Source organism: Vicugna pacos, chromosome 3, assembly GCF_048564905.1.
Source record: "Vicugna pacos chromosome 3, VicPac4, whole genome shotgun sequence".
Taxonomy (NCBI): Eukaryota; Metazoa; Chordata; class Mammalia; order Artiodactyla; family Camelidae; genus Vicugna; species Vicugna pacos.
This window is the reverse complement of record NC_132989.1, coordinates 94,671,839-94,684,578: the sequence shown is the minus strand read 5'-3', so window position 1 is coordinate 94,684,578 and position 12,740 is coordinate 94,671,839. Positions and strand designations below refer to the sequence as shown.

The window sequence follows — 12,740 nt, the reverse complement described above, 5'->3', positions numbered from 1 at the left end:
CCCCTACTGCTCCTTTGGACTGTGACCCCAGCCCAGATTCTGGGGCTGTCCCTTTGGGAAAATGACCACACACTACAAACCCTTATCAGGAAAGCCTCAGTCAAGCCTATGAGATGCTGCAGAGACATTTCTCCAGCTCCGTGGTTGATCAGTGCTCACATTCTCTCAGCCATGCTAGAGAATCGTTGGTATTGGCCAGAGAAAGCTGGAGCAAGAACTGGTAATCACACCAGGAGTTAAGCTTCTAGGCAGATAAGCCCCCAGTGAACAAGAGAGCAGATGTGAAGGAGAAAGAATACAGGAAATAAAGTTACTAGCAGTAGCTTGCACCCAGTGCTCCAGAGATCTTTAAATGTCTCCAATCACTGTCAGATAACCTGAGTTAAGATTCGTTGGTTTATGTCCTTCTACACCTTTCCCTTTATTAATATTTTATACATACACACACACACACACAGATTAAAACATTCTGTTTATATATATAGAAATAATTTATAATTTGCTTTTTTTACTTGAAAGTATAACATAAACAACCTTATAATAACAGATATAGTTCTACTTGGCTTTTTTCAAAGTTTTGTTATTTAAATGGAATCATAATTTTATATACACGCAATATATACTTTTCAAAAAATTTATTATTACTACTATTACTACCATTTTATCAATTGCCTCTTGGTGCTACTGTCATTATCCTATTTTTGCCCCATAAGGCTTGTATGTATCTTTCTGTACTTTTCTCCATAGGTCTTTGTCTGTGTTTTTGTTGTTGTTGTTGTTGTTAATGGAGGTACTGGGGATTGAGCCCAGGACCTTGTACATGCTAAGCATGCACTCTGCCACTGAGCTGTACCCGCCACTCCATAGCTCTAAATCTGTATCCCTGTATCTAGTAGTTATCTGTCTAGATAAGGAACATTTCACCTGGTATTTTTGAGCACCTGCCACCTCACTGAGAATGAGCAAATGATGAAAAGGTATCTTCCCTTCTTTTTACAAAGACTGATCACTTAACAATAATTTATAGCTTTTACCCAGTATTAGTTGTTTAAGTAAAGCAGTGAACTATTGATGACTGGGGGAGAGAAGGACATTATAGAGGAAAAAATGATATTTTTAAACATTTTTAAAAAGTCAAATGATTTAGAAAATGATTCTGGTGTCTTCCTTTGAGAAAAAATGGTGTATCTCTGTAAAAAATATAAAGAGTAATGCTAAAAATTCAAATATAGATTTTTGTTTTTTCATTAGGCCTAATACTTGGAACTTAGAAAAATATATATGAATGGCTGAAAATCTACTACATAGTTCCAGAGCACATTTTGTAAATGATGCCTGAGACATACAATTACACTGTATTACTTGGGACTTCCTGTCCCTCAGTCCTGAGTTTCCCAAGCTCTCTACAGCCTCATTTTCTTTATTCATGAAATAGGGCATGATCCACCTGGTCAGGTTATTTTGAAGATTATATTAGGTAATGTATTTAAAGCACCCAAACAGGACTTATCAGTAACAGGTTTTAATATCTGTTCGCCTTCTTCCTCCTTTCTTTATAGCTCCTAGGCAATTTACAGTTTTTGTAGAATTGGGAAGTTAGATCTCAGGATGCTGTTTAACTATGTCTCTGAAAATGTTATGAATCTGAGTTTGACAGATTCTTTGGTGACTAAAGTTATGGTTTAGGAAGATAAGAATGCAGATCCCTGCTGTAGCCAGTCATTCAGTGAATCAAAATACAACCACCATCAATAAATAAGAACACTGGAATTTGACACAACACTGTAAAATGATTATGAATCAATAAAAAATGTAAAAAAAAAAAGAATGTTATATACCCACTGGTTAGTGTACCTGAGTAGATATGAATTATAATTATTGTTTAATAAACATTCAAGAGAAAACATCTGACATAGAACTTACTCTATAGTGTTTTTAACATGCATATGTTTTGCCCACTTTTCAAAAAAGTTTGTCATTGATTCATAACACAAATAAACTATTAAAACTTTGTGAAATTACTTGCAGGCTCTGAAATTAAGTTATAATTTGTCAGTTGTTTTACTGAAAGCTTTAAAGTTTTATTTAAAATACCCTTGTAAAAGATCACATATTGTTGGAAGCAACATTTTTTAAAGTGAGAATATATTGGTTTTGAAAGGTAGCTAAAAAGTTTTCTTTTAAATATAGGTGATTATTGTCCTTGTTTTTTGAGGGCAGGAATAATAGAATAATTGAGTTTAAGACTTCTAATTAAATATGGTAAGTTAAACACATTCATTCAGTTCTGCTCCTTCCTGAAACCCCACTAAAATGACAGAAAAAACATTCTAAAAAGCATGAATCCACACAGATGAAGGGAATTAGAGAGGAGATGACAGCAGAAAAGAGAAGTCAAGAAACTTGGAAGCTAGAAACCAGATGCATGAATGGTAACTGACTTGGCTAACTAGAGAAAGCTGAAACCTTGGCTGTGCTGGGCGAAGCCTATAAAAGATGAACTGGCTTATCCAGCAATTCCCTCCTCTCCCCTGTACAGCCAGAATCCTGCTCTTTTCCCACCTTCCCTCACCAACACACAAGGCTAAGGAATTACTTCTAGGTTGGTCTGTTAGAGACTTTGTATTCCATTCAAAGCTGAGGTAAGGTGAAAATCCTCATACAGAGATGTGTTTCATCCCCTCCCTTCTATGATTATGATTATGATTATAGCATTTACTGAATATTTACTGTGAGTTAGTATTTTAAGCACTTTACATGTACTATTTTATTTAATGCTTACAACAGTCCTATGATGGAAGTAGTGTTACTATCATTATTTTCAGGTGAGGAAGATAAGACCAAAAGAAGTTGCACTGCCTACCCAAAATTACAGTTATTAAGCGGCAGGACTGGGATTCAGTCCCAGGCAGTCTGGCTCATGTGCTTATACCAGGGTCAGCAGATGATGGCCCATGTGCCAAATTTAGCCCAAATAAACTATTTTTGTTATAACCTGCAAGCTAAGAATGGTTTTTACATTTCTAAAAGGTTATATTGTTTTCCTATGGCTGCTGTAACAGATTTGCCCCAAATTTAAGTGGCTTAAAATATCACAAACTCTTACACTTACGTAGATTAGAAATCTCATTGAACTAAAAATCAGAGTGTTGGCAGGACTGTGCTCCTTTCTGGAGGCTTCAAGGTCGAATCCATTTCCTTGCCCTTTCCAACTTCCAGAAGCCACTGTCGCTCCTTGGCTCATGGCCCCCTTCCTCCATCTTTAAGGGCAGCAACAGTGAGCTGAGTTATTTTGCATCGCGGTACTATGTCCTTCTCTTCTGCTTCCCTCTTCTACTATTAGAGACCCTTGTGATTACATTGGATCTACTCGGGTAACCCAGGATAATTGTCCTATTTTAAGATCACTTGATTAGCAATGTTAATTCAATCTGAAATCTTAATTCCCCATTGCCAGGTAAGATAACATATTCATAGGTTCCAGGGATTAGGAGGTAGAAATCTTTAGGGCGCATTACTCTCCCTACCACAATGATTTTTTTTAAAAAAAATCAAAATAAGAAAGCCATTTCATGATACATGAAAATTTTGTGAAATTCAAATTTCAGTCTCTGTCAATAAAGTTCAATTAGAACATGCTTGCTCATTCATTTTTGTATTATCTGTGGCTGCTTTTACAGTAAAATGGCAGAGTTAAGTAGGTGCAACAGACTAAAATATTAACTGTCTGACCCTTTATGGAAGAGGATTTTGACCCCTGACATAGAGTTTCTAATCAGCTTTTTAGTGCCTTACACTTATACATTAACGGACAGACAAGCATCACAAGACATTTGAGAAATCCTTAATATAGTGACTAAAGCAAACTCAGAGAGAGAGAATGCAGGAAACAAGAATATTTCAAGGAATAAAATCCTATAGTTAATATTCTCAGAGAGAAAAGAGAGAGTATTTCAGCCAAGAAACTAAATTAGAATACTGCAAAATTTTTTTTGAAGATTTGGAGTTCAAGAAAGAGCTCTTGGAAAATAGATGAATGATACTGGGGAAAATATAGGAATGTTGAAAGATACAGTCAAGGAAATCTCCTCGAAAGTAGAATAAAACACAGTGAGAAAGAAGAAACAGATTTAAAGGTCAATTCAAGATCTAGTATTTGACCAGAAAGTTTTAGAAGGATGAAATGTAGAGCAGAGAGGATGCAATTAGGTAAGAATAGTTACTACTGCCCTACCCCTACCCCACCAAAAAAAGTTACAGAACTGAAAAACAAATATTTTCCAGGTAGAAAGATGGAAAGAAGCACTCATCAAGTGCTCAGCACAATGAATGAAAAAGACTCACAGCAAACCATGCATCATGAAATTTTAGGACACCAGGGTTATGGAGAAGATCCTAGAAACTCACGGAAAGAGAGACAAATAGAAAACATGTAATAGAAGGACACTGGGGCCATATAATTTAGGGTGTTGATAAGATATGTAAGATCATGGATTCTTAGCTCAATAGGGAAGGAAATGAAGAGCAAGAGAGGCTGATGTGAAGGGAAAGCAGAGAGATCACATCATTCATTCCACAAAAGTTATTGAGCACCTTCTCTGGTCCAAGTACTATTCTAGGTGTTGGAGATACCACAATAAGCAAAACAGAGACCCCATACACTTTGCTTTCAAAGGCTCTGGAGAAGCTGGAAAATTAGTATTTTGAGGATTTATCAGAAGACGTTGTGCAATCTCTTTTAATGTTTTTAAAAGTAAAAGACTTTCTAAGCACCAAATTCAGCTGTCGTTTTATACTGTTTGTTCCCCTTGTTGACAGAATCACTCTTTGAAACAACTCTTCTGCCAAATTCCTTCTTGCTCTCTCAACTCAATACAGCGAGGCAGCCTGGACATGTGTGACAATCTCTACCTTTTGGTTCTTATTATTCTCAGCCTCCTTTACTGTCTATGTTTCCCACTGTCTCCATATTAGAGTAGAAGGACATTATTTTTCCTAGTCTCCTGTCAAGGAGATGAACTATTTTAAGTTCAGTTATCATTACTTGCAGCAAATGAATCTGTTCCTCTTAATTCCATCCTACACATGCTTCTGCACTCCGGAGGCACATTCAGTTGCCTGTGAAACAAGCCCACCAGGATGTTAAGCTCAGAATACCCAGAACACAACTCCTCATCTCTTTTGGAACTCACTCTTCCTTCTGACTTTGCTATTTTTCTTATTTTATGTTTCCATTTAGAATTTCAGGGTATCCTCTGTCTCCTATAAATTCTATATTTTAGTGTCCCTCTCATCTGCCCCCTCAATTTCATCTCCTTTGCCTTCACACTGTTTCAGACTTTCATTACCTCTAACCTGTGTTGTTGGATAGCCTTTCCCTTCTCTGTCCCTCCTCTCTGGCATACCTAGCCCCAGTTTAAATCATATTAAATAATCATTGCTTCAGTGCTGACCACGTACTGAAAATAGTTCACATTTCCTCAGGCTGAAAACTTCAGCCTTTCAGTTTGTCTTTAACCAACCTTTGAGTGTCTCCCACGACTTTCTTCATGAATAGAAAAACTTCTTTTTAACCTCAGACTAGGGTATGCTCTGTTCCGTCGTGATCATCCTCTGCTTTACTGCTTTGGTGCCTCTTCCTGTTCTGACCACTCTGCCCCATCTGTCTCTCCTGCAAGTCCCCACCGCTGGTCGAGATCTCATCCACTGAAGACGACCAGCTCGGACGCCGTTCCCTCCGGGATGCTTTTGCACAGTCATGATGTTATGTTTATGGACTAGAAGATTGTTTATCTAGGAGTATAAACCCTGAAGATACTCACATAACAGAATTAGGTCAAATGTTTTGAAAAAATTAATCTTCCATTTAAAAATCTCGTCTTTTTAGTAAGTGGAGCATGCTTTGCCATAGTTTGGCCCAGGGTGATGGTGAGTTTCCCCAGGCTGCAGAAATGTCCAGTTATTGACTGACCATTGGCTCAAGTTGTTGAATAGGGAAGGGGTGACTCAAATAGTGAAATAAAGCAGCAGTCGGTTGTCTGCCTACCTCTTCAACCTCATCTGCTGCTATTCTCCTTCATGCTCGCTGAACTCCAAGCAAGCTGGCCTCTTTCTGCTCCCCAGGTATCATCAGGCCTTGTCCATCTTGTAGCTTTGTGCTTATTATACTTGCTGCATGTAGGCCTTTGCCGTGGTTACAGCCCTGGGTGTGGCTGCACACCTCTCATTCTGGCCTCTGGTGAAATGTCATCTCAGAGAACCACAAAGCCACCGAGTAGTTGCGAATATAGATTAAGAAGGCCGGTTTTAGAGCCAGACTAGACTACTGGCTGGAGTAATACCCTGGCTTTCTCCTGCCCCTGTTTCTATGTCCCATTGCCTTGTTTTATTGTCATTAAAGCACTTACCACTGTGTAATTATTTTGTTTTATTTTTCATTTGCCTGCTCAATCATTTTGTCTGCCCTTCAGCTTCATAAGGTCAGAGACTTTTTGTCTTATTTGCTATTTCCCTGTGCCTGAGAACGTGGCATAGCGTTTGTGCTCGCAGTTAACATTTGTTGAGTAAATGGGTGAACAGATGCTATCAGAGCATCGTAAGTTTTATCTTGAATTGGTTTGGTTTTTAGTTGCTGTTATTCTTGTTTTTAAATTTTAAATTACTGTTAATCAAGCTTCATTATTAAGTGAATGTGTTGTTACAGGTTATTTGGTTTAGCCTTCAGTGTGGATCGAAGCTGATTTGCATCAATCATATTTTTAACCTACTGTGTTCAATCATATTTTTAACCTACTATGTTCTAATAAATAAATTTAAAGTGTATGATAATAATAGGTAACATTCATTGAACATATACTTGGTGCTAGCTACTGTTCTAAGTGCTTATGTTAATCCATCTGACTCTCAGAACAATACTGTGACGTAAGTACTACCAGTAACCAAATATTTTAGATGAGAAAACTAAAGCACAGCGGAGAAATGTTCAAAACGTGTCCAAGATCATGCAGACTGTGGAGCCAGGCTCTGCACTAGAACTTACACTCCTAATTGCTGTGTTTTGCTGCTTTATGGTTCAAAAATGAATGATCATGATGGTGATACTCTAAAACTAGATTTGGATGATAGTTGCACAACTCTGTAAATTTAATAAAATTGTTAAATTGTAAACTTAAAAATAGGTGAATTTTATGGTATTAAGTTATACTTAGATAAAGCTGTTTAAAAAGTAAATGATTCTTAACTCTTATTAAAATGGATTATAATCTTTTCAAAACTGTGTTTACAGTGGAACTTTAAACTCTGAGTTCTCTTGCCACTGGAAATGGGAATAGATGAAGTATGTAATCTTTTATCCTGCGTAAGTTGGCTAAGGACAAAAAAGATTGTGTGTCACTGTCATGTGCTGTTTGCAGACAAGGATTTTTTTCTTATCTTCCTTTGGATCCACTAGTATGCAAAGCATATATAAGTATTTGTTGAATTAAATTTCAATGGTTTAATTTATCTGCACCCTAGATATTTAAATTGTATCCCCCCAGAATCCTTGCTTTCATACTCTAATTTTGAAATATACACTTTGTACAGTATCCTTAAAAAGGCGAAACTTATGCACTGCTTTGGTGTTGTAGACATTAACATATAGAAGGAAAAAAGTAACTGTTGAAAATAATGTGTGAAAAAACCCTTGGGTTTAGATGATTGTATACTGATCAAAGTTGCTCAGGGAAGCCTGAAGAAAAATTAAAATTGAGTTACTTACAAAGAATTGTTAGTATTTTAAAAACATTTGTAACTCATAAATAAAAATAGAAGAATTTTCCCTCAGTGTGACAGGAGTGCAAAACTTATGTGAATATTTATGGATGTGTGTTGATATTTAGGCCAGAAACAAAGGAAATCATGAACTAAAAACCTCTAGTTTAAAATATAAGAGCTGCTGTTATGGAGTCAAATATATAAACATCATAAGGAAGCGGTTAGTATAATCTTTTATTTTCATTTATATTGAATAAATAGACCAGAGGGACTATATGGATTCAAGAGACTAATGTAATTTTGTAACTATTTGATGACTTGAATTTAGCCAAAATAGTAAAGTGAAAGTAAGTATGAAATGTCTGTAGAAAAGGTAAGATACTTTTATCTGCATTTGTTAATTAGGGTTAGCCATTTTGTAACTCTGTTTTCAGTTTTATTAGACATGTATCCAAGACATAGCTCTTAATTTCCTCTGAAAACCTTGTCTCAGGCTTTATGCTCTTTCATGCCCCAAAAGAAAATTTATTTTGGCTTTTTTTTTCTGATTAAAAAAAGTCATCCATAGTTATTTGTAAAAATATTTATCCAAAATAGAAAAGCATATGAGGAAAATGTCACCTGTAACTACACTACCCAGAGATGAACATTTCTGGGTTCCTTTCTGTACTTGCACCTTTATTTTATTTCAGTGTTTATTTCAGTGTGTTCGGGTTTTTAGTGGCCCTGATAATTATTATCCCTTCTCCCTACGTGGGTTCTAACAAATTAAGAAATAAGACTAATCACTAAAGAATGACAGATGAAAGTCAAAATCCACTTTTGTTACAGATGGTAGAGGCGGATATGCCTCCTGACCAACTCCTGGAATTGTACAGATTTGCTCAGCCGGGCTTGCCCCGGAAAACTCAGGGCATGCAGATGCAGAGGATAATAACCCCCTAAGGGGAGCTTGCACCAAGAAGGAAAAAGGAAGGGCTGAGCCAAGCACTCCCAGTTAATTCTCCCCACATTCACAAGTCAGCTTAATAAGCTACCTTCCTTTCCAGGGAAGAGTGGGCAAGGTGTGGGAAGAGGTTGGGGTGAGAGGGTATCAGATCAGTAAGGCCTTGAGGCTGTGTAAAGGAGATGGAACACTCTTCTGAGGGTAACAGGAAGCCATTAGACAGATTGTAGGGGAAGAATGACATCATCCAAGTTGTATCTTTTAAAGAATCACTCTGGTCATTTAGCATGCAGAGTGACTGTAGGGGGAGAAAGCGGAGACAGGAGACTGGCTGAGGGCTGGCTGTTGCAGTTGTCCAGGTCATTTCTTGGATGAGGGCGTTAGTGGCAGAAGTGATTTTATCTTCTGAAGAGCTTTTGAAACTAGGATTGACAAATGAGTAAAATTTAATGTAAAGGTAATTTTTTCACAGTATTTTAAATGATGCCTTTTTAAATAGTTGTACAATGGTATAATATAGATTAACTTAATTGGAAAATGATTCCATAAAACACATTGATCATTCCCTTTCATGGTGCCTGATTTTCTAATGATAAGTAAGCTATTTGAAAGTTGAGAATTTGCATTGCATGAAAACCTGCTTTGATTTTGTTTTATTTTAGTTAATTTTGAACAGCTAATTTTACTTCCATTATTATCTTCTATCAGTTGGCAACATAGCGAAAATGCTCCTTAATTCTTAAAAAAAAAAAAGACTTTTAGTGTTTTCTATAGCATGAGTAAAGTTCTCTGCAGTTGTCTAGATAAGGCTGTTACATCATCTACAGTGGTCAGACGCTGCAGGATGACTGTAGTCTCTAGAAAGCCTATATAAGGGATGACTCTCTAGGAGAGATATTTCCTGAGCTGTTGCTCAGCTTCAGGACAGCTATGATTTATTTTGTAAGCTGACGAGGCCAAACATTACTGTTTCAACCATTATAAACACAATAGTAAATGTTAAATGTTCACTCAGTAGAGCCACTAGTAGGGCTTTTTATATACAGAAAGTAGTGTCCGAGCCAAAAGTGTAAAACAGTTCTCTGGTCTGCATGCGTTCTCTTTTAACTTACTCTTTGATTCATTGCAACTGGAGAAGTGATATAACCAGTGATGATTTGAGCTCCAAAACTCCCGGTGCTACAATGAATCTTCAGTTTTGTTTTGTTTTGTTTTTCATTTCTTTCTTTCTTCTACTAATTACCCAAGCCTTGACACATTTCTTAAAACTTCTCAGAAACTTTTATTTTTATAACGTGAGGCCCGAATTAAAGAGCATTGCAAGATTCTGTTAAATCTCAGCAGTTCAGAATGTTTTAAATATTTACCAGTTTCATTCCTTATTAGAGTTTTTGTGGCTTTCAGTTGTATCCTACAAAGTAATGCAAAGATCAGATCTTAATTCAGAAGTATTTTTAAAGTTATTGTTTAACTTTACTTATAGTTAATTATATAAAGAATTATTTTCACTCTAAACTGTCTGATAAAGAATTTTACTTTTTGCTGTAAAAGTTTTATCCTGGGTAGAAAACACTGATGCTCATGGGACAGGTGGTTAAGGAGCCACTTGCTGTGTACATCATGTGGTAACCTTGTTTTATTCTGAAAAATAGTTTTTTTTCTCTCTCAATCTGAAAATATAACAGAGAGGAAAAAAAAAACTTACTTGTCTTGTAAAGCTGTGTATTTTTCACTTACCATAAATTACATTTTACATTGTGACTGACTACACACATACTTTGCACAGTCTCACACACACACACACAAAACTGAAATAGTTTACAGTGTGCAGTGCACTCTCTCTGTAAATGTAAATCACTCTGTAAATGATTTCATTTAAAAAAAAGTACTGGTCCTAATCTACCAAATTGATTTTATGACCCACTAATGAGTTAGAATCCAGGGTTTGCAAAACACTTGTACAGCATGTCCCCAATATAATTTGACTTACACAACAACCTTTGTGAGGTAGGCAAGGCTAATATCTCTAAAATATATAGTTAGAGCTTACATTTAAAAAACAGAAGCTTTGACTGAAGAAGAAGAAATAGTTGGGGCATTGAGAGACCAGAGGTCATAATAAATACAGTAGGCACTTGAATGGTAAGGGAGAGGAAGGGGAGTTACAGAGATTTAGAACGGGAGGCAGATGGATGCAAAAGATGCTTTCTCTGCCTCGGCATTTCTGCCTAAGCCCTTGAAGACATATGGTATGCCACCAGAAATCACCTGTGGTTAGAATGTACTCAGTTGCTGGTGTCTTGAAAGGCTGCCAAAATTAGTTTGCAAGACTACCTCTCAGATTCCTGTAGTTCACCCCAGAAATCCCACCCATACTAATCCAGTTGACCTGCTCTAGTTAAGTCTATTTCCCTAACTTCATTTTTTTTTGCCTACTACTCTCATAATTCTCATGTCTACACAGCATAATTCTATGTCTATACAGCACATTATTGTTTACTTAGTTAAAAATTGATGTATTTAAAAATTATAAATACTTTTAAAATTGAGGTAAAATTCGTATAACATACAATTAACTATTTTAAAATGTATAATTCAGTGGTATTTAGTGGTTTCACAGTGTTGTGCAACCACCAGCTCTCTCTAGTTTCAAAACTTTTTCATCACCCCATAAAACACTCTGTGACCATTAAGTAATGACTCATCATTCATTGATGGAAATAGTTTATTCTGTACTACATTTATGATTTATATATTCTATTACTGAGAGAGTGAATCAAGATTATAGAAATGGTGTAAAATTAAAACATTTTGCTAAGTTTAAATGGCCATAACTTAAATGGAGTTCTTTGTCATTGACTAGATCTAGTAGTCAGATGACATTTTGCTATTTTATTTTTAAAACGAGGAAGATTTGTCTATAAACCATTTAGTAGCAGAGCAAACTTTCCAAATGCTATGAGTTAAAACATACGGAGATACTAAAGATAGTTGTATGGGGCGTGGATGTTTTCCCACACATAAAATGTGTATTTCATATAGAGAAAGTTATTTTAGACATTTCACTAAAATATCAGTTTAAAGTTATAGCAAAATACATGGTAGTCATTATTTTTGTATTGATATATTAAGAATGCTCTTGTTTAATAAGACATGATAAGCCAAAAAATAAAAAATTCTCTACTATGTCCCTAAATCCACATTCTTAGAGAAAATGACTCTCCTGCACAAACCTGAAACTGATATATTTGTGTGTGTGTGTGTGTGTGTGTTTGATTTGGATAGCAGTTGCTTGTTGGTATGGGTTTCCCCATTTACAAAGATAAACCAAGTGCTTCTATTCTATCTTATGGGAGATTATTTTTTAATATTTTAAAAACCAATACATATCCTATTTTTTTCAGTTAGCTAAGAATATTTGCTAAACTTTACTTTCTTTTTTTTCTCTTAAAAATGTTATTGAATTATAATGTACCTATAGCAAAGAGCACCTATTGTATCTATCTATACAACTCAGTTAATTTTCACAAATGGAACATAGCCATATAACCAGTCCTCAGATCAGGGTACAGAACATTACCAATACCCCAGGAGTCCCTCTTCTGTCCCCATCCAGCTCTACCCAGACCTTTTTTCTTTTCAATTTAACTGTAGTTGATTTACAATATTGTGTTACTTTCAAGTGTATAGCTTCAGATTCTTTTCCATTATAGGTTATTACAAGATACTGCATACAGTTCACTGTGCTATATAGTAGATCCTTATTGTTTGTCTATTTTATATATGTAGTGGTATGTATCTGTTAATCTCATACTCCTAATTCATACCCCCCATTTCCCCTTTGGTAACCATATGTTTATTTTCTATGTCTGTGAGTTTCTGTTTTATAAATAAGTTGATTTGTATTTTTTTTTTTAGATTTTACATGTAAGTGATATATTTGTCTTTCTCTGTATGACTTTGTTCACTTAGTATGATAATGTGTAGGTCAATCCACGTTGCTGTGAAAGGCAGTATTCTTTCTTTTTTATGGCTGAGT

The 12,740-nt window shown here is 35.8% G+C and overlaps 1 protein-coding gene across 1 annotated transcript in view; it reads left to right on the top strand.

Annotated features, from left to right (window-relative positions):
* Positions 1-12,740, top strand: part of WDR70 (WD repeat domain 70) — a 234,542-nt gene that overhangs the window by 148,342 nt on the left and 73,460 nt on the right. The window lies entirely within an intron of this gene.